This window comes from Taudactylus pleione, unplaced genomic scaffold (genome assembly GCF_031769625.1).
Source record: "Taudactylus pleione unplaced genomic scaffold, aTauple2 ptg000032l, whole genome shotgun sequence".
NCBI classification, from domain to species: Eukaryota; Metazoa; Chordata; class Amphibia; order Anura; family Myobatrachidae; genus Taudactylus; species Taudactylus pleione.
Window position 1 is genome coordinate 1724489 of NW_028284434.1, and position 22968 is coordinate 1747456.

General features: G+C 39.1%; 1 pseudogene; it reads left to right on the forward strand.

Annotated features, from left to right (window-relative positions):
- Positions 1-22968, forward strand: part of LOC148538907 (uromodulin-like) — a 104013-nt pseudogene that overhangs the window by 71550 nt on the left and 9495 nt on the right.

Here is a 22968-nt window from a genome sequence, read left to right on the forward strand (position 1 = left end):
TTTTCTCATGGAAGTCCTGTCCTATTCTAATCTATTATTCTCTAATACTGTATCTTCCCCTCTAATGTGTTTCTAATTTGGTTTAGCAAATGTATATTCTCATACTGTTTGTTTCCTACCTCCTTTGACAAATACATCTTCCCGACAGTGGTATATCTCTGAATGTCCATGGAATGTCAATGACATACTGTAAATACTTAATAAATCCATGTATCATATTAGATAAAAGGGAAGGGAAATTTAGTTGGTTGTAGGTAGGTGCTAGGTATGCCCTCCATAGTGCTAGCTACTCCCCAAAGCACAGGCCACACCTCATGCACCGACCATCCCCCTACATCACTAGTCACATCCCCACAGCACTGGTCACACACCCTTCATGATTTTCAGACCCAGGCTTATGTGGATCTTGGTCCGGCACTGTCTATCTGTAATCCCACATCAGCAGGAGAGCTACAAGTAACCTAAACCTGCACATCTGGCAATAGACAGGCAGACGGAATAAACCCTGGACATGGCATTTAATACAAACTATGCATTTAAAATCACTTTCTCCACGTAGTTCTAAACATGAGGCTCTAGCTACTCATCCCAAACCTTCACTTGGCATAAGGGGTAGATAGGACACCCAACATTGCATCACTGCTGGTGAGGAGGGTCAGGAATAAACCTCCAGGTACTGTAGTTGTGTTGCTATTTTAACAAATATCTAAACACTGCATTGGGGTAATTATTAAATAGATTACATTGTGCACCTAATGTGATGGAGGCCAGGTAAAACTTATTTGCAGGGAGAATGCTGAGATTGCTACTGAAATGGTCTCAATATAACTGCAAAGCAATCGACCTAGCAACAGTACTATAGGGGACAGTGAAAGCACTTGACCAAGAGGCGAGTGAGTTCTATCTAAAAATGGGTTCCCCACCTTCTGAATCCACTGCAGCTCGTATAGTACCACTTCTAAATGAGCATCGATTCAGCATGCTTAGAAGAGGCTCATTAAAAGCCCAGAATGCTGTACAAAATGTAAAGCAGTAATTTTGCTTCATTATGAGGTGCAATGATTGAAGTAAATGTACAGTATCCAGGTAACTATCTATATGATTTTGTCTAACCTCTGTACTTCTATCAAAACAAGTAATTCCTGCTGAACACTGACATCATTTTATGTCATTGAAGAGCTGGTACAAGAGTGTGTTGATTATTTAGATGTAGAGAGCAGACTAAACAATTTATAGGTGAGATTAAAAAAAAATTATCACCAATATCTGACAATATCTACCGCCTTCCCTGTTCCACTCACTAATACTGTATCTCCATTACTGAATTCAAAGTCTTCAGTTTTGGTCAGAAACAGAAGCGCACGCATTTATATTGAAATAAAAATTGTAAATACATAAATATTAATGTAAGATACCCCAATTCTGCATGTAGAATTGGTAGTGCATAATTACAGTATGTTTTTCTTTCTCGATCTCTTTTAGGAGCAACTTCCCTGATGGCTAACATGGCAGCTGTAGTTGTATTCCTAACAGGGAACATGCTATTTTATATTTTCAGTTAGTAATGGTCCTGCAGAGCAACATATAAATTAACGCAGTTATAGTGATTTATAATTTATGTGCCTTTGTATACTGTACAACCCTTCTCTTGAAATGACGAAGTATTTAGTTCAAATTCCTGTGATAAATATATATTATCTTTAATATAATTATTTAATCTTTATGGGTCCTGCTGAAGTTGTTTAACAGCATTTGAAAGTTTGCATGTAAGTTAAAAACAGATAATCAACTTAAAACAATTATATAAAACCAGATTGAAAACATCATTTTTGTTGTTTTTGTTTTTAAAGATATATGATATGAATTGTGGTGTCAACAAAAGGCACCAGCGGAAATGGGAAATGGAGTTTACACCAGACAGATTTTCCTTAATCAGGCTTGGACATTTTTTAAAGAAAACAGGGGTAACAGATGTAACAGCGGTGTCAGCAGTAACAGCAGTAATACACAGAGTAAGTGGAATATGTAAGAAGAGACAGCAGTGTAACAGTGGGAGTAACAGCAGTGCACAGACCCCAGAGGAACATATGCTACATGTCTGTGCAGTAATCATCACACACTCTAGATGGAGCAATGACATGTCCTGGTGGCCACCTTGGTAAAGTTGGCTAATTGGCTTCAGTGAAGCATAGGAGATAATGCTGGAAGACCTACATTAGATATAATTAGATACAATGTACAGCCTGTAACTGTACTTTGAGTGTACTAAGGATATAGTCCTGTGGAATTGGTAAGAATCTCTTAGGTTCACAGTCAAAACTCACCACACACATGTAGAAGGAACATCTATATAATAAAAGTGACTTGTGATAAAAATGAGGTCTTCCCTCTGTCACTACCACTGAGATAATTAACAAATTTCCCTAATATCAGGGCCTTGTGAACACTCTCATGCACTTTCACCTTAGTGAGAGCTGTCCTGCACACCCACAGAAATTATGTGGTCTAATGTCAAGAATCTCAAGAGACTAGGGATAACCATTGATCATTGATGGTTAGCCACAATGGTTAATGGTTTTGCCATTGATGGAAAAGATCCAATGGTTCCACATAATTGAAATTGATGGCTGCCTACCCACCCCTACATCATTAAGGCCCACCCAGCACCTGATTTGACCACACCCTACCATTCCCACAGCAGGGATGACCATCAATGGTTGCAAACCATTAGTACTGAGAAAATTAAAGCTTTGGTTTAATATTTGTGCTCAATTTTGTCCAACAAGGTCAATTTAAGTTATTTCATAATGTGATATACAGTATATAAAATTCCAACATCTCCTCATCATGAACATTGTAACATCAACTGGCTCACATGATCATCAGGGTCCTAATCTCTGTAAGTGAGGATTGTGGTGCCAGATAATGTGTGGATCTCTTTCAACATGCAAAAGAAGTCAAAACACTTTGCGCAATAGTGCACAGCACTTTACTACATATCAGCTGATGCTAAAATAATGAGCAAAGGGTGTGTAAACACCCATTTTCATGTTAGTTTATTAAAAAACAATATTGATAAATATGCCCCTTAAAACTGCTTTATAAATTTTGGTCAATCCTACTGTAGATCTAATTACATAAATAAGGCTCTTTGTCATGATTAGATAAAGAGGATGATAGCCATTCCATAGTTATATGTGTTTAACTCATATCTACAAGGTCACTGGCTTGGTTTAAGGTAAAACTTGTTACATGCAATTTATCATTCTCTATACTGGACATTCATTACCATAGGCAAACGCAGGGGGTGGGGGTTCCAGTTGCCTGGAAACTCCCTCCCCAGGCCACACCATGTCCACTATAGAAATAGTAATATAGAATTTTATTAGTGCTGCTTGTTCTTCTTAGTATCACAAATGAAATAATTAGCACCACCTGTGCATTTTTGGTGTCTGCCAGTAATAAATACATCTGTGAACAAACTAGGAGATCTGGAACACATGCATAGTTAGGTGCGCACTGCTATAAACCATCAATCGAGTTAATTAGTAATACCATAAAATAATACACTATCTAGCTCATGATGAGACCAATATGTACATACATGTCCGGGGCAGTGCTAGGTTCTTCTGCCCGGACTAGCTCCAATGCTCTAGAATGGTGCCCACATCTGAAGTAAAAATATTAATCTCAGGCAGTATGGTCCTACTGCTACATTTAATGGCTTACTGTGATCACTGGTCCTCTATATATGCTGGAATTATGACACACATTGCACTTTGTATGATACATATTAAAGCTGGATACGTGATAATTAGACCCTCTTCATGTACTGGCCACACTCGCTCCAAAATCAAGCACTTGGAATCCCGCTCTAGAAATCCTGCGTTTGCCACTGAATACAATATATTTAATATCAGAGTCCCCTCTAAAAGAGCCACACAATAAAAGAGATGGGATGACTATGATAGTGATGAGCAAAGATTTTATTTCTAAGCTAATCAGTGCATTGTAAAAAATACACCAAGTAAAATTACAGTGTATAGTCATGTGACATGTACATCCCGATGTTTTGGTTTTGCCAAAATCACCCTATAGGTTTTAGGGGTGCCAAAACCACCCTCAAGTGTTTTGGTTTTGGATCTGGATTTCTACCAAAATTGATAAAAACAGCTTAAATCATGTAATTTGGGCATATGTTTGTTCCTACAGTATTACTAACATCAATAACTTTAATTTCCAGTCACTTTTAACCACCTCACAGCTCACAATATTGTTTTCAGTCTTCACCCATATTGGCCAAAGGTTGCAGTGAGCTGACTGGCTAAACTAAGTGACAGAGCAGTTTTAAAAAAGAATATAACATCTAGGAAACATAGTGGCACTGGAATGGTAGACAGGATGGCAATTTAATATATACTAAACAATGCCATAGAATGTTTTAATTAATAAATAACTAGATCAGAGGCCAGAGGTCACCACAGGCAAATGGAGGTGGAGTAATATTTAGTGGAATCCAGGTAAAGCATTTATTTATTGATTGATTGACTAATTGATTGATTAGTGTTAATAATTTAACTATAAAAAAGTAAATCAGAGAAATGGATAGCACTGTTAAAAAACAAGCATCCAAAATCCCAATTAGGTTGTTTGACTGATAAATTGATTGATGACTACTTACTATAACTATGAATGAAAAGTAATTTTATATTTAGAACAATCCTTAAAAAAGTTAAGAATCAAAATGAGATTGATTGATTGATTAATTGATTGATTACTGTTAATAAATTAACTATAAAAAAGTAAATTGAAATGGAAAATAAAACACTACCAAAAAACAAGCATCCAACAAGCCCAGTGAGGTTGACTGATTGATTGATTGGTTGATTAATTGATTGATTATGGAATATAACTATAAATTAAAAATAATTTGATAAATGGAACAAATCATTAAAAAATAAGAATCCAAATGAGATTGACTGATTGTTTGATTAATTGATTGATTAGTGTTAATTATTTAACTATAAATAAATAAATCAGAGAAAATGAAAAGTTAACACTACCAAAAATCATCCAAAAGCCCAATGACGTTGATTGACTGACAGATTGTTTGATTAGTTAATATAGAACTTTACATTAAAAAGTTAAGAATCCAAAATATAGAGATTAATTGATTGATTAGTGTTAAGAAATTAACTATAAAAAAGTAAATTGTAATGGAAAAGAAAACACTACCAAAAAACAAGCATCCAAAAGCCCAGTGATTTTGATTGATTGATTGATTACAGAATATAACTATAAATTTAAAATAATTTGATAAATTGAACAAATCATTAAAAACAAGAATCCAAATGAGATTGACTGATTGTTTGATTGATTGATTGATTGATTAGGGTTAATTATTTAACTATAAAAAAAGGAAATCTGAGAAATGGAAAAGTTAAAACTACCAAAAAACAAGCAACCAAAAGCCCATTGAGTGTAAGCTCTGTGGCGCTGCAGGCCATACCACAGTATATGTTTCTGTACCCCCGTGTATCCATATAAGCACTGTGCATTTGTGCCATTGCTCTGATGCTTACTTTTTGTTTTTATTTCATACTATATTTATTTAAACTAAAATCACAAATAGGTATAACAAAATACTCTTATGCCATTTTTTAACCTTGATTTGTAGATACCAACCTGGTTGGCTTGGCTTTCCTTGATCATAACAGCCATGTTTGGTAAGATGCAACCCAAGCACCACATGGAGAGGCTATTTTGTGATGGTATCTGGAGATGTTCTCCTTCCTCCCCTCCCAGACTTCCCATACATAATCCCAGAAGCACAATGATAAGAGATGTTTAGTACCAGACTTTAAATTCCTCTGCCCCCTTCCTGTTCAGAGCCTCTATTTTGTGTGCTGCCACATTAATAGTTCATCCACCCATTGAAGAATCCAAATGGGCAGACATGACACCAGCATTATTCCTGCCTGTGGGAGGGCCCAAAGACAATTCCATCTTGCACCGCTTGGGGCATTGCTGACTGTTTTTTTGTGTAGATGGCAAACATTATTGTTATAGTTTATTAAACTGCCATCCTGTCTGCCACTGCAGTGCCATTATCTTTCCTAGATGTGCCATGTTGGTAATTGAACTGCCACAGCCACTGAAGTCTTTGATATGCGGTTGCTGATTGGCAAAAATTTCCAAATATTTTTATGGCAACAGACAGCATCTTCTGCTTGCCTTTTTCATTTTTTAGAAACAAAGATGTGTTGTGCACTAACTGATAATATATATATAAAAGATATAAAAATATAAAAGTATAAAATAGGGATATGGTAGAACCCACCCAAAGATCAAGACACCATTTTTAATATCATATAGTGTTTATATATGTATTCTGCATAAAAGTAACAATACTATAACAATAAAAATACAACAATACACCCACATTAATAATCTAGTAAAAGCAGCATGAATATTAGCAGCATCCCGCTGGAATCTAATGCACTATAATAACAAATCCTTAGATTCCAGTCCTGAACCATCAATAGTCAGCTTTGAAAAGTACAATTCTGTATATATAAGTGCAAATTTGTCCGCATGGGAACCTCACCACATCCAACCGGAAATGGACAAAGGAGTCCATCTCGTGCTGATAATAACACTGTTTGTGCAGTGGTGGCTGGGTGTCCCAATAATTTCATGGGCAGAAGTCAAGTCAGTATGTGATGGCCCCAATTGTACTGGTGATTCGTTCCCTTAAATCGCAGACCTCCAATCTGTCCATGTATATATTCCACAATGGAAGCAAATGATAGTAACCATCAAAGGCCACTTTTCAAATGGAAGATCCAGTGGTAGTACAATTCCTCTGACCGTTTTCGCTCCCCTGCTGGAAGCTTTATCAAAGAGCATATTTTAAAAGAAAAATTCAGAACCACTAAAGAGCTCAACTGGGGCTGCTGTGAATGATTAAAATATTTTTTTGGAAATGCCTCCCCTCCTCCCTCAAAAATTTGCTTTAGAATCCAAAACTTAAATTAAATTTACTACAAATCAACCCTTCCTTTCCCTGCCTTCAACTACATATATACTCCATCTCCCTTACGCCTCTTGATTAATGGAAACATTTGTTTCCTGATGTGCCATGTTGGAAGTTGAACTGCCATGTGTTTCTGCTGCCCAGCGATGCCACTTAGCTTAGTCAGCCAGCTAGCTTGGTGCAACCTTTTTGGCCTATACTGGATGAAAACAATATTGTGAGCTGTGAGGTGGTCATAATTAGCTGGAAACGAGTGGAAATGAATGTTATTGAGGTTAATAATATTGTAGGAATAAATCACATTATGTGATTTTAGCATTTTTTTTATCAATTTTTGAAAAAAATATAGATCCAAAACCAAAACACATGAGGGTGGTTTTGTAAAACCAAAACCACAACACTAAAGTTAATGCATATCCAGAAACAAAACATGGGGCTCAGCACACTACTCTAGTTCCAGCCTGTCCTGGAGACAATGATTGCTAGCAAGATTGCTTAGACCTTGTTAACTATTGAATGCTAGTCTGCAAAGTATATAACCCTTTGTGTGCTAGTATGAGAATTTTATCCTTTGACTACCAGATATCATAGAGCATCTCACCAGGTATTGTGAATCTATAAGTCCCAGCATGCTCTACCAGCTGATTGGTGGGAGGGTTTGCTGGGACTTGTAGTTTCACAAGAGCTGGAGAGCCACAGATTGACCAGGCCTGCCTTAGAATGTAATCAGAGTGTGCATTGGTGAGCAAGTTAGGTTCTCTCTGACTTGTGAAAAGAGATAATTGGAAGCAAAAGGTTGTGTGGGAAAAAAACAAAAAAAACTTTTATTGTGATAAGCACCATTGTGAAACATCAGTTTATACTATATTTAGATTTTTGGTGTAGTTAGCTAATCTGCAGCCTAAAGGTAGGTAAAAGAGTTGGGGTGATTACATCATTGGGTGACATAACCTTGAATTTTGTCATAGGTGGGTCACAATCTTAAATAATGCTCCCTGGATATTATTTTCCTGGTTGTAGAAGACTCAGCTAAGGAGCTTACTGAAATGAAGTAAAAAAAATGATTCGAAAAAACCCTTTAGAGTTCACCGACATCAGTACAAAAGAAGTATTTTGACTATCAACCTGTCTTCCAACATACTTTATCCTCCTTAGTATAAATGAAAGGGTGTTGCACACAGATGTCCCCCTTGGGGAAATGAACTCACCTGGGCTCAGGTGTAAGTATTCCTCAAAAGGAATATTTGTGTATCCCACAACTGGTCATCTCAATGGGTTCACCCCCTCCAGGTATACAGCCTGCGGTACCATACAGCAAATTCCCAATATTTATAAAAGTCCTCCACAAAAAATAGTGTGTCATAGAATGCAGGCATCAATATTCTTGATTAAAAATTTTTTTTTAATTCCACCAGACAAAATATCCATAAAAGACACAAAACATAAAAATAGTCTAATACAAAAAATAAGGTCCTTCCAATAGGTATGGTCACATAAACAACTCTTGTCCCACTCACCCAGAATGAGTGCAACACAAGCAGATCTTAAAAGTTAAAAGAAAAAAGATATGGCCATCCAGATGGAGGATCCCTTACCACCTGATGCCTGCATTCTATGACACACTATTTTTTGTGGAGGACTTTATTAATATTGGGAATTCGCTGTATGGTACCGCTGGCTGTATACCTGGAGGGGGTGAACCCATTGAGACGACCAGTTGTGGAATACACAAAGATTCCTTTTGAGGAATACTTACACCTGAGCCCAGGTGAGTTCATTTCCCCAAGGGGGACATCTGTGTGCAACACCCTGTCATTTATACTAAGGAGGAAAACTTAAAGATACCTTTTGATAAATGCATCTCACCTAGAATAGGTGAGTTAATCTCCAGTTTATTTCAACACCATCCACATTATATTGGATTAATATACAGACTTTGTTCTTGTTTCTATTCTCTTTTTTGAGAGGAAAACCCTACATTACATCTTGGATTTAAACATAAGGACAGCGCCCATTGGACCATTCAAAAGTTTTATTTGTATCTATTAAGGGGTAGTGCGCCATAGAGTGGACCAGGGCTGCAGTCCTGAGCACAGGCTGTTGTGGTAGTATCTTTTCTGTATCATACATTCATACATTAGACCAAAGTGACCTTAAGGGGACTAAATAATCAGATTATGTTCCTCATAATTTATCTAGGGAAGAGTTTTTTGTCTTCAACAATGTAAGCAATACACCATGCTGACAAGTGTGGGGCAATTGTATTGCAAACTATGAAACCATGATTAAATCTATTACCAGTTGGACAATATATCCATCTATAGGTGCTTATCTGAATAGCCCTCAAAATTATTTATGGCTGAATTGGACAATCTACTTACTATGGATGTTGAACAAGCAATTATTTCCAAGAATACTCAGAAAGCTCTAGTCCAAGACTATCCAATTATACCAGAGTGCCCTCCTGGAAGACCCATCATCTAGGCCCATAATTCTCTATAGCATCTAGTTTTGGAATATTTGGACTATTACCTCCAACAAGTCATCCAGGCTGAACCAACATTCTTAAAATACACCACAAACTTACTTTTGAAACTCAGTGCCTTGAACTCTTTAGCTGAAAATGGTATCCTTTGTTCCACTGATATCATAAGCCTTGCCACAAATATACCGCAAGAGAAAAGTTTAGGACCAATAGCCCTTCTGCTGAAAGGAAACCCACATTATAATGGGCCCAATATTGCAGTTTCCTCTCACCTCTAACATACAATTACTTTTATTTTGATAGGGCGCTTTACCTACAGTTTAAAGCTTGCACTATGGGTTCCAATGTGGCCCCTTCCTTTGCAAATGTATATACTGTATATTTCTAGTTGAACAACAACTGTTGCTTTATTTTGTACCTATTTCAAAACATCTTATTTTTACCAGGTATAGAGATGATATCTTTGTCATTTCGTTGACTAGAATCCAATATATACAGCAAGCCAACAGACCATAGTTGAATACAGTATAAGAAATATATATTAGAAATATATCAGAGGTCTGCACTGGTGAAATATAAGAGGTTATTTCAGCTGCCTGATGACAACCTGGTTATAACCACAAAGAACCAGAAAGAAATACAATAATGTGAAAAGTAGGTAGTGTACATTATTTATTTATTAACAGTTTCTTATATAGCGCAGCATATTCCATTGCACTTAACAATTGATAGGCACTATAACCTATGTTGGGACCCAGTAGGTATCTCTGAGCTTGCACTCTCACTATTACAGCATAACCTTGACTGGTAGTACACTAGTATCAGGATTGTGAGCGCATAGATTTTCAAGTCCTGATGTTGTAAGGGCAGAGCTAAATATAATATTTACAATGAATATTCTATCACTCTGCCTGTTAAACCATACACCTCTCTCCTGCCACCACCCATGGTAAATAAATGAACCACAGGCCCCCTAACACTCTATCATAGTTGCAAAGGTTCGGCAATATAGACTACCATGCAGATAGATGGCCTCCCCTCACTTCTAGCAATAAATAATAGATATAACATAAACATAGTGATCTAATAGCCTCCTCAAAGTATGGATTCTGGAGCATTAATGAAAATAGACTAATAAAGCAACCTTTATTTACAAAATAAAGTACAATGCTTAGTTGCAGAAATGATATAAGGAAAACTTGTTACAGATTACATAGACAAACATGAGACATTACACTCGGCTTATTCTGAGGTTGGGGGGAACAAAAGGAAAATTAAGTTCAAGGCTTCAACTCAGATGTGATCCCTAAAAGTCTGACAAAATGCAACATGCTCCCAAACCTTTTTCATCATCTGTTCCCCCTCCCATAGTGAGGTCATGAGCACATCTCTAACTGGCTAAGCACCATGATCCACATAACTTTTAACCAAAGTACAAAATGTACATAATTATCTGTGTGTATTAGCTAAATCAAATATTGTATATTTTAAGTAATCTATTATTTAGCTTTAATATAAGTGTAAACAAGACCATTCTGTGTAATTGGTTAGATAACTCATGTCTCCCAAACCATACATTCTAGTGACTCCCAGATTAAATTTAGACCCACATACAGACTTCCAGTATATTCCTATGATTTTGGAAAATCACAGCTGTTATAGAAATACCAAATTTAGATACAGTGCAGAGCCCATATGATTTCTTTTTAAACAATGTGGTCACATACCATGTTGCACCCCAAATCTAGGCATAGTGAGTGTCGTGGATTAGTGCTTTCTGTTTATTTGATTTTTTTAAATTAATCATTTTGTGATCACATTTTCTCATGCACCCTTTTAACCTGTTTAATCTAGCTTGTGTCAACTGTTTTCCTAGGTGCATTACAAAAGGTGTGCTTGTTAACTGCCTCACCTTTAAAAGCAAACTTTCTGTGAGCTGTAAACCAGATATCATACCTTGAGTTTAACACTAGATATTTGACTGTCACAAAGCAGTCACACTTTGTCCATAAATTATATTCCTCCAAATTTTCATAGAATAAAATTAACTGCATTGTATGTTATCCTTGAAAGCGATATTTAATGACACACATAAAATGAATTAAAAAATTATGAACATAAATGGCAATACATTAAAAGTCTTGATCAAAGTAAGCATTGAAATATTACCAAAGCAGGAAGTTCAAGGAAGTGATAGTATAAAATAAAGTTTGGGGGTTCTGGATCCTCCTTTCTTAAATCCTTGGATAGTTCTGCAAGAGCTGGTTAGGAATCATCCTGCTTAACAGTCATGAAGAATGTAGGCCAATACTGCCAAGGAGTTTTGAGTAATAAACTCTTTTCCAGGCAATATGACTTCATGCTAATGTGGTGCTCCTTATATACCCTTATTCATAAGCAGAGGCACTGAGAGGGGGGAGAGGGCACTAATTACCTGGGCTTGTTGAAGGCCCCCCAGATTTGCACTGGGCTGAGGGAATCATAGCACCCCACTCCCCAGCATGCAGCGCTGTGAAGCCCAATGCTGGTTGTGTAAAATATGGGGGATCCCAACATCAATTCTCCCCCATATTTTCATAACCAGGACCATATCAGGAGCCTGTTGCTGGTTATGTAAAATAGGGGGGACCCCTGCGTAATTTTTCTCTGATAGTTTCACAACCAGGACCAGCTCAAAAGTCCAGTGCTGATTGTGCAAAATACATGGGACCCCTATGTTTTTTTCCCTACATTTCACAACCAGGACTGGCTCAAAAAAACCTGGTGCTGGTTGAGCTTTGGGGGGGCACACATTTTTCCCAAATTTTTAACCCTTTGTTTACTATTACAAACACAGAAACAGTGCATAGATCACACTGATTTGTGCAGGTATCTGCAAACACGCTGTGATGTTATCAAAATTGTCTAAAAAGTACTGGAAAATAAATGTTATTGAGGTTAATAATACTGTAGGAACAAAAACTGTCCAAAATTATGTGGTCTTAGCTGTTTTTATCAATTTTTGAAAAAAAAACAGATCCAAAACCAAAACATGTGAGGGCAGTTTTGACAAAACCAAAACCCGATGATGAATTAGGGTAAAAAGTGGAATGTTATGCAATGGCCAAGTCAATCCCCTGACCTGAATCCAATTGAGCATGCATTTCACTTGATGAAGACAAAACTGAAGGGAAAATGCCCCAAGAACAAGCAGGAACTGAAGACATTTGCAGTAGAGGCCTGGCAGAGCATCACCAGGGATGAAATCCAGCGTCTGGTGATGTCTATGCATTCCTGACTTCAGGCTGTAATTGCCTGCAAAGGATTTGCAACAAAATATTAAAAAGTGAAAGTTAGATTTAGGATTGTTTAGTTAGTCCCATTACTTTTGGCCTCTTAAAAAGTGGGAGGCACATATAGAAACCATTGTAATTCCTACACCGTTCACCTGATTTGGATGTAATTACCCTCAAATTAAATCAGAAAGTCTGCAGTTAAAGCACATTTTGTTTGTTTCATTTCAAAGCCATTGTGGTGGTGAATAGAGGCCAAAATAGGAAAATTCTGTCAATGTCCCAATATTTATGCACCTGACTGTATGTCATGTGACTCCCGATTGCTTCCCATAAAGATTGGTCTATTGTATGGGATGCGGTTAATATACCAACACCCGGGATGCCAACAGCCGGAATCCCGATCAGCATGTAAAGACTGGCGGCGGAATCCCGACATAGCTGGAGATGCCAATGCCGGAATCCCAATAGCCAGCATCCAAAATGTAAGTATAGTGGGCCAGGTAGGTGTTAGCCATGTGGGGGAGGGTTAGGTTTAGGCGCTCTGGGGGGAGTTAGGGTTAGGCTACAGGAGGTGGGAGGTTAGTTAGGCTGCAGACAGGGGGGTTAGGGTTAGGCACCACTGGGGGGAGGTTAGGGTTGGGCACTAAGGGGGAGGGTTAGGTTTAGGCACTAAGGGGGAGCATTAGGTTTAGGCACTTACTGGGAAGGTTAGGGTAAGTGTGTGGTGTAGGGAGGATTAGTATCAGGGTGCAGGGAGGGTTAGGGGATAAATAGGACACTACTTACCAGTCCCCTGTCTGGATTGTAAGCATCAAGATGCCGCTGTCAGTATATTGACAGTCGGCAACCCAAGTGTCAGGATATCATACCCAACCCCTTTGTATACAAAATTGTTCTTAATGAGTAAAGATTAGCATTAGTTATTTGTTGCTGTATCCGATTTGCCCTTTTGTTTGGTCAGCCATTGGAGCCCTTTCTAGTTGCCATATGCCTATTTTTATATGTTGGACCTTATGCATTTAAGGCTGGAACATGGTGTATGACTACTTCCTACTACTGTTTCTGGTTATTTAGGTGTATGGGATTGTTAGTTGCTTTAAATACTGTGTATCCACATATGCACACTATAAATCCAAATATGCACATACTTTGTCACACTATAAATAAAGTTTATTATTATTATTAATAATAATAATAATAATAATAATAATAATAATAATAATACATGTTGAGTCATGGAAAAGTCATCAAAAATCACCTATAAAGACAGATTTTTTTTTGTTATAGTAACAAACCATACCCCACAGAGAACCTTATTGGGTGCACAATTTACAAATCAGTAGTGAGGAAGATTAGAGGAAGCTTTCCCACCATTTTCATAAATTACTTACAAAGGGGCTGATTCAGCAGTGAACGCAAATGCACTGCTGAACGCAGATTCCCGATTATCATGAATCTGCGCATACGCAGGACCCATTCTGCAAATGTGCAGAATGGGTCCTGATAAGATGAATGCAATCCCTTGAATGCCTCTGCCTGATTGATAGGCAGAGGCATTTAAGGGGTGGTGCAGGGGTGGGGTCAACCTGTGTTCCAGGAAATGGGGCATGTCTGCCCCTTTTTCTAGGAGTGGCCAGCCCAGGGACTGCATGGACATATGCAGTCTGCTGGGCTCGGAAGCCAGGTCACTCACCTGGCTGGCTGGCTGCCTCCACTATCATGACCATAGACCAGTGCTGGGATCGCAAATGCAGCAGAGGGTGTCATACACCTTCTGCTGCATTTGCATTATTGCAAGTATTGTAATTGCAGAGCTGCATGTGTGCAGCTTTGCAATTGCAATCCTTGCTGAATCAGGCCCAAAATCCGGTATCAATGATGCAGAGACTTCTAAAACTGAGTCACCACTGCCAGATAATTCTAAAAAGAAGAGGTTCCAAATTGTAATTGCTGATGTGGGCTCTAAGTTAGAAATATGCAGTGACAGCACAACTATCAGCAGGGCCTGGCTGGCAACTTTTGGCTTGTGGGGCAAATGCATGCAGGTGGCCATGGCAGAGAGTCAGGGTGCCCAGAGCACATGCGTGCTACAGCACCCCCCCCATAAGTGTTCCGGGGAGGAGGCGGGTCCTTATGGAATTAATGTAAATTAAAAATAAAGATTAGAGGCAGCCCCCTTAAGTGGTACCCATATGCAATGCCACCTGTGCCCCAGGAGAGGACCCCCTTATGCAGGCCAACAGTAGTGCCCCCAGTATTGATCCCTCCATACAGTGCCCCTTATACAGTGCCCCCAGTAGTGGTCCCCCATATGCAGTACTCCTTGTGCCCCTAGTAGTAAGCCCCTAATATAGTGACCAGTAGTGGTCCCCCCTGTGCAGTGCCCCTTGTGCTCCCAGTAGTAAGCCCCTTATATAGTGCCCCCAGTAGTGGTATCCCATATGCAGTGCCCCCAGTAGTGGTAACCCCTATGCACTGCCCCTTATATAGTACCCCCAGTAGCAGTCCACCCCCCATGCTGTGCCCCCAATAGTGGTAACCCTTATGCAGTGCCCCTTAAATAGTGGCCCCAGTTGTATTCCCCCCAAATTCAGTACCCCCAGTATTGCCCTTTATATAGATCCCCAGTAGTGGTCCCCCGATGCAGTGCCCCCAGTGGTAGTCCCCTCCCCCCTATGAAGTGCCCCTAGTAGTCCTCTCCCCTTGTAGTGCCCCTAGTAGTAGTCCCCTAATGCAGTGCCCCCAGTGGTAGTCCCCTCCCCTATGCAGTGCCCTTAGTAGTAGTCCCCTCCTGCCTATGCAGTGCCTCTAGTAGTAGTCTGCTCCCCCTATGCAGTGCCCCTAGTAGTAGTCCCCTCCCCCTATGCAGTGCCCCTAGTAGTAGTCCCCTCCCCTTTGTAGTGCCCCTAGTAGTAGTCCCCTCCCCTTGTAGTGCCCCTAGTAGTATTCCACCCCTTGTAGTTCCCCCAGTAGTAGTAGTCTCCCCCTTGTAGTGCCCCCTGTAGTAGTAGTGCCCCTTTGTAGTGCCCCCAGTAGTAGTAGCCCCCCCTTGTAGTGCCCCCAGTAGTGGTCTCCCCCTTGTAGTGCCCCCAGTCATGGTCTCCCCCTTGAAGTGCCCCTAGTAGTGGTATCCCTGTAGTGGTCTTCAGAGCTGACCCTAGCCAATGTGGTGCCCTAGGCAAAATTTTGGCAGGTGCCCCTAGCAGATAATCCCACCACCAATTTTAAAGTGAGTACACAGCTGAAAGATATATCTGCAGATTATGGTTCTTCATACACAGTGAACAACCATCTTCTCTTGTCCTCCTGGCATTGCAACCCCCTACCTGCTGGCTTCTACAGCAAGTGTATGGGTGGGCGCACACATACAAACACATTAATATATATATATATATATATATATAAACACATTAATATATCTATCACATATATAAATACATATATGTACACACATACAAACACATTAATATATAATATATATGCACACACATTAATATTATATATATACACATTAATATATACATAACATATATACACACACATTAAAATATATATTATATATATATATATATATATATATATATATATATACACATACTATATGAAAAAATATATATATACACACATATATATATATATATACACTCACATATTTATAGATATACACACACATATATATATATACACTGTATGTATATATAATATATACACACATATATGCATGTGAGCGCACCAGCGCTGCCCTTCTCCCAGCCTGAGCTAACTTACCGAGAGATTCAATCTTGTTGGTTGTCTCTGGTCAGCTAGGCTGGAGTGCGAGTCGACGGGGCCATCCTGAGTCCTGGGCTGTGCAGTTACTATACAGTGCTAGGTGAAGTGGTGCCTGCCTTTGATGCCTGCCTGGACTGATGGGCGATGGGCAGGGAAAATGGAGGCAGAGCTGTGAGTTGTCACTCCCAGCTATGCTTCGCAAGGGATGATGGGAGGAGTGGCTGCGGCCGGGCATTCACAGCAACCATGGCCTCCAGCAGCAGCTGCCATAAACACAGACAATATTTTTTTATTTTGTTTGGAGTGTACTTTGGGGGTTACAGCACCCTTTAACCGACAAGCCAGCTGGCCTTTTACTTATGGGACACAAGCGCACGCTTGACGCTGCTCCTTCATTGATGCACGTGCAGCCACAGTGCACACAATTCACAAACACAGAAAAATATATACTTTAATTTTGTTTGGAGTGCTGTTTGGGGGTTACAGCACCCTTTAACGGACAAGCCAGCTGGCCTTTTACTTATAGGACATAGGCGCACGCTTGGCGCTGATCCTTCGTTGATGCACGTGGCGCTGCTCCTTCGTTGATGCACGTGCAGCCACAGTGCACACAATTCTCAAACACAGAAAAATATATATTTTTATTTTGTTTGGAGTGCCCTTTGGGGGTTACAGCACCCTTTAGCGGACATGCCAGCTGGCCTTTTACTTATGGGACACAGGCGCACGCTTGTCGCTGCTCCTTCATTGATGAACGTGCAGCCACAGTGCACACAATTCACAAACACAGAAAAATATATTTTTTATTTTTGTTTGAAGTGCCCTTTGGGGGTTACAGCACCCTTTAACAGACAAGCCAGCTGGCCTTTTACTTATGGGATACAGGCGCACGCTTGGCGCTGCTCCTTCGTTGATGCACGTGCAGCCACAGTGCACACAATTCTCAAACACAGAAAAATATATATTTTTATTTTGTTTGGAGTGCCCTTTGGGGGTTACAGCACCCTTTAGCGGACATGCCAGCTGGCCTTTTACTTATGGGACACAGGCGCACGCTTGTCGCTGCTCCTTCATTGATGAACGTGCAGCCACAGTGCACACAATTCACAAACACAGAAAAATATATTTTTTTATTTTGTTTGAAGTGCCCTTTGGGGGTTACAGCACCCTTTAGTGGTCAATCCAGCCGGCCCTTTATTTATGGGAAACAGGCGCACGCTTGGCACTACTTTGTTGATGCACGTGCGGCTACTGCGCACACAATTCACAAACACAAAAATATTTTTTTATTTTGTTTGGAGTGTACTTTGGGGGTTACAGCACCCTTTACCAGTCAATCCAGCTGGCCCTTTATTTATGGGTCACAGGCGCACGCTTGGCACTACTTTGTTGATGCACGTGCTGCAACTGCGCACACAATTCACAAACACAGAAAATATTTTTTTATTTTGTTTGGAGTGTACTTTGGGGGTTACAGCACCCTTTAATGGACAAGCAAGCTGGGCCTTTACTTATGACACAGGTGCACGCTTGGCACTACTTTGTTGATGCACATGCGGCTACTGCGCACACAATTCACAAACACAGAAAATATTTTTTTATTTTGTTTGTATTAAAAAAAGAACACTTACCTGAATCCCCACTCCTGCCACCGCCATCCGCTACTCCATCTGTCCTCCCAGGTCGGCCCGCTCTGCATTCTGGGAGAGACATCATGATGTCTCTCCCATTACCCACTGCAGGAGACGGAAGATGGAGCGGCTCCTGCAGTAGGCGCAGCAGCAGTCATTGAGAGTCTGCCAGACTCTCATTGGCTGCTAATTAAAACAAACACACAGCTGCCGGAGCCAGTGGCTGTGTGTGTGTGTTTGTCAGTCACTGTGTAACGCTGACCGAACTCTATCCAGTCAGCACTACACGCACGGTGCAGCTGTGTCACAGTGACACAGACTGCCCGCAGCACACCTCTGACTATCAGTGAAGACAATGAAATATTGAGATATAAATATAAAGATCAACGTCTATGGCCTCAGTTAACAGATAATCTGAGATGCAAATTAGTAAAACATGGACATTAGCAACAGAAAGATGCAAATTTCACTCTCGACACATAGTTACAGATGGCAATTTAGCCATAATTGGCTTTTTAAAACTGTACCTGTAATGGTTAATACTGTAGTTGATCGAACATCACTAATGTATTCAGAGATGCAAAGAGCTGTCTTTTGTTTTACCTATATTCTTTTTGGTAATAAGTCTCCATTCACTCCAAGTATTGCAATTTCTCAGAAAGGCTTTTTCTGTGCCAATATCAATTTAGCTCTTCACGTGACCTCATTGGCCAACCCAATATTCCTGTCATATTAATAATATTCAGGTCATATTAATAAAAAACCCACTAGAAATTTTGTGTTTTTTCATCAATCATCCAAATTGATTTTATTAACCTCCTTGGCAACACAGTGAGGAAAGAATTCATTAGCAGAACAAAATGAGTAGAATATTAATATTTTATCTTTGACCGTACTCCAGATACCACACACACAAGGATCATCTGTGTGAAATAATCATATATATCGGGATTTCTGACAATATATGAAATAGACCTAAAGCTTTGCAATGATGGTTTAGATCAAAGTAATATTAATGGACAGAGGAGGGGATGTATGAAGGGGGTGGCTAATGGGCTGTAAAGTCTGGACCTGCTTCACCCATTACAGAGTTGAAGCAAGTCCAAACACCGCCCACATGTATTAAAATTTGTTTTACCAAGAGGGAGAGTGCTAATTCACATGTCCATCGAATTGCACTTTCCCTCTTCTGGTTGTTTGACCAGCGCTTGCATCCTTTCTGCACGTGTGCCAGTAATTTTTTCCCTGCAATGCCTGGGCTTTGTTAAAAAAAAATCTTTATTGTTTTTGTATGCACATTCTCTGGCTGTTGGTTCCAAGAGCTAGGGATAGAGCTGTGTGGTGAGGCAATGACAGCTGCAGTTGTTGAAATCGATAGCTGCAGTTGTCAAAATGGTCACTGCCACTTCGGCACCCTATAAAGGCATAGTGGCACCAATATTAACAGGGGCACAAGAAGTATTCAACCTTCCATTATCACCTGTGATTGGTTTTGATACTTGATGAAAGAGCATATATCAAGAATACAAGTATGAAAAACCATGTGGCCATACTTCAAAATGTGTCTTGTCACAAATTAGTAAAATTTCCGTTCCTCTAATTATTGTGAGTATTTATTAAACCTTCTAAAGAGAACAAGTGGAGATGTTGCCATAGCAACCTGTCTCTAGCTATTATTTTATAGAATGCACTAGATAAAAGATAGCTGGAATCTAATTGGTTGTTAAAGCAAGACCGTCACTTGTCCTCTTTAGATGGTTTTGATAATTTTCCCCAACAGTATGTTTTTTTAATTGACTGTTGGTTTCTTATTTGTAGCTAGTCTTTTGCTATGACTACATACAGAAAGTCAGAGAGGTCCTCTCTGCTGTGCTCCTATCATTGCATATATGTAATGAAATAAATTGAACAGTCAAATATAATAAGAACGGACAAGTATTGTCACTGTTCTATTGTTGTCCTTAAACAATAATGAACTTGTTTCTCAGCAATATGATGTGATCCAGAATACACAGAAAGGTCACAAGGTCACATTGGTGTAAAGTGTATTGTTACTTGTGAAATAATGGATTTATTACCATATCTGTCTTGTTCAGAAAACTATCCCTTATAATACATGCATTTTAAATCTGTATTAAAAGTTCTAAAATCGAGAAAGTAATACCATGCTTGACTACATGGCACTAATAAGCCATTGATAAATCCCCAGTATTGTGGAGCGAAACGCATCAGTGGTTACCTTCCAGGACACATTGGGACATATCTTCACACAGTTGTTGTGTAGCAGCTGGGACACAGCACTTAGCGATGTCGGAGTGGAGGCTGGGATTGAGACATGGCTGGAACACCCTCATCATATCATCAGTTGAGCCGCTCATACATTGTCTCTTTGTGGAAGCAGCCTCCTCCGGCATTTACCTTTTTCTACTTACCTGGATGCTGACATCATTCCATCTGCCCTAACGGAGCTGCACAATAGATGTCTTCCAGGATTTCCAACAGTATGGAGCTGGCTGTTTGATATATGATCAGCGCTCTGGTGAGATCATTTCAGCGGGAACACACATTCAGTGTGCACCACTTTATACTATTATCCTTGTGAACTGGATGATACATTTATTTTTATTGAGAAAATACATGAGAAACATTTATAACAAAATACCATTTGTATACTTTTTGCTCTATATTTTTATTTTTATTATCATTATTTTATATTTCTGTTTGGATTCACCTCTCTCAGCAATATATTTTTGATTTTTTATCTATAATTGAAATATCATATTATTGTGATTTTTTATATTGTAATTTTGACCGGTCAATTTGATAATGTTGCATTTTCAGTAAAGATTAATATATTATATTGGCGGTGTGATTGTCAGTTCATTCATGTCAATCCTTTTTTCTCACTTATTAGCGCAGTGATTCTTACTATTTTTACTAATTAGCCGTTGTAAAACACTTTGGTATGTTACAACAGATTTAATTGCTAATCATGCTTTTGTGTGTCCCAACTAAACAAACTTTTCAGGACTGCAATGACTATGCTTAAAAAGTGTCTGTGTGGGTAAAAGGAGCTTGTTTTGTTGTCATTTCCATAGAGATGATTTTTCCTTGTAAGAAACTAGATGTAATATATTGTAGTTAGTAACCATTTAATAAATATTAATATATATTTTTAATAAATATTTTTTCATAACTGATTACAGGTTGAGTCTCCCATATCCAAAATGCTTGGGACCAGGGGTATTTTGGATATCGGAATATTCCGTAATTTGGAATATTTGCATATCATAAAGAAATATCTTGGGAATGGGGCCTAAATATAAACACATAATGCATTTATGGGTTATATACCCCTTATACACACAGCCTGCAGGTAAGTTTATACAATACTTTCAATAATTTTGTGGCTCAAGCAAAGTTTGTGTACAGAAATTAAATTCACTTATGTTTCATATACACCTTATACATACAGCCTGAAGGTAATTGTATACAATATTTTTAATAATTTGTGCCTTAGACAAAGTTTGTGTACATTGACATAAAAAATCAATGGTTTCATTATCTCAGTCATGCCAAAATTATTCTGTATTTTGGAATATTCTGTATTTTGGAATATTTGGATATGGTAGACTCAACCTGTATATGCTTGCAAAGTTTCTAGAGATTTTATATAGATTCTGTGAATGCTATACATTCAATGCTGCATAAACAATTTACAAATGCTGCACAGCATTTGTATTTTAGGGGTATATGTATTTATAATCGTGGAACTGCCATGATTTTTAATGAAAACATCCCCACTATGTGCAAAGGGAAACTTGCAGGGACAGCAGATGTGGTAATCTCTGTCCCTGCGAGTTATATCCCCAGCAAATTGCAGAAGTCTTTCACAGAAGTGAAAGACTACTCCGGGGGAAGCTGACACTGTGCAGACACAGACAATCAGCTCCTAACTGTCAAATTACAGGCTGTGTTTGAAAAATTACAGTTTGGAGCTGATTGGCTGGTACTTATATTTCTCTATTTTATTTTTCTCCAATAGACCCCCAGGTGTGATCTGTATAGTATGTAGCATATTTAGGATTTATTCAAAGTGAGAGCAGATTTATCATGCCAGCAACAAAATGCCTTGTACAGTACATGAAAAGCTCTATATGCTGGAACAACATAGGAGCATGTTATCCTCTACTGTGAGAAATTTGTAAGCAATCCATTATCACATCATCAAACCCACTTTCAAAAACTGTTTCTTTATCCAAATTATTTATTTGTTTCTTCTTGCCATGCTTTTTCTTCAATATTATTGGAATACCCCATTGGTAAGGATACAGATGTTGTTGTGCTGGAGTTACCTCTGTGGTGAAGCAGCCTTCTGACATTTTACTTGTATTTTTTTGGCAATTCCTACTTCAGGGTGATTTAGGTTAGGACGGAATTGCAAAGCTGCACGCAAGCTTTGCAATTCTGTCCTTACAGTTATGTTAATGCAGAAGGAGGCGTCATGCCTCCTGCATGCATTAATGATCTGACCTGTCCCCATTGGCACAGCATCGGATCATCTGCATACTCCCTGGCCAACTGAGTGACCATGGGGTCATGCAGGCTGGCCATCGCAGATGAGGGAAAGAGGCCAGGATATCTCCATGAGCTGAAAAGAGATCCTGGCCTCTTCCCTCCCCCCAACAGCACCAACATGCCTCTGTTTTGGTAAACAGAGGTTGTCATTGCCCCAAAATGGCAGCAGTCTGTCAATCACTCTGCATGCGA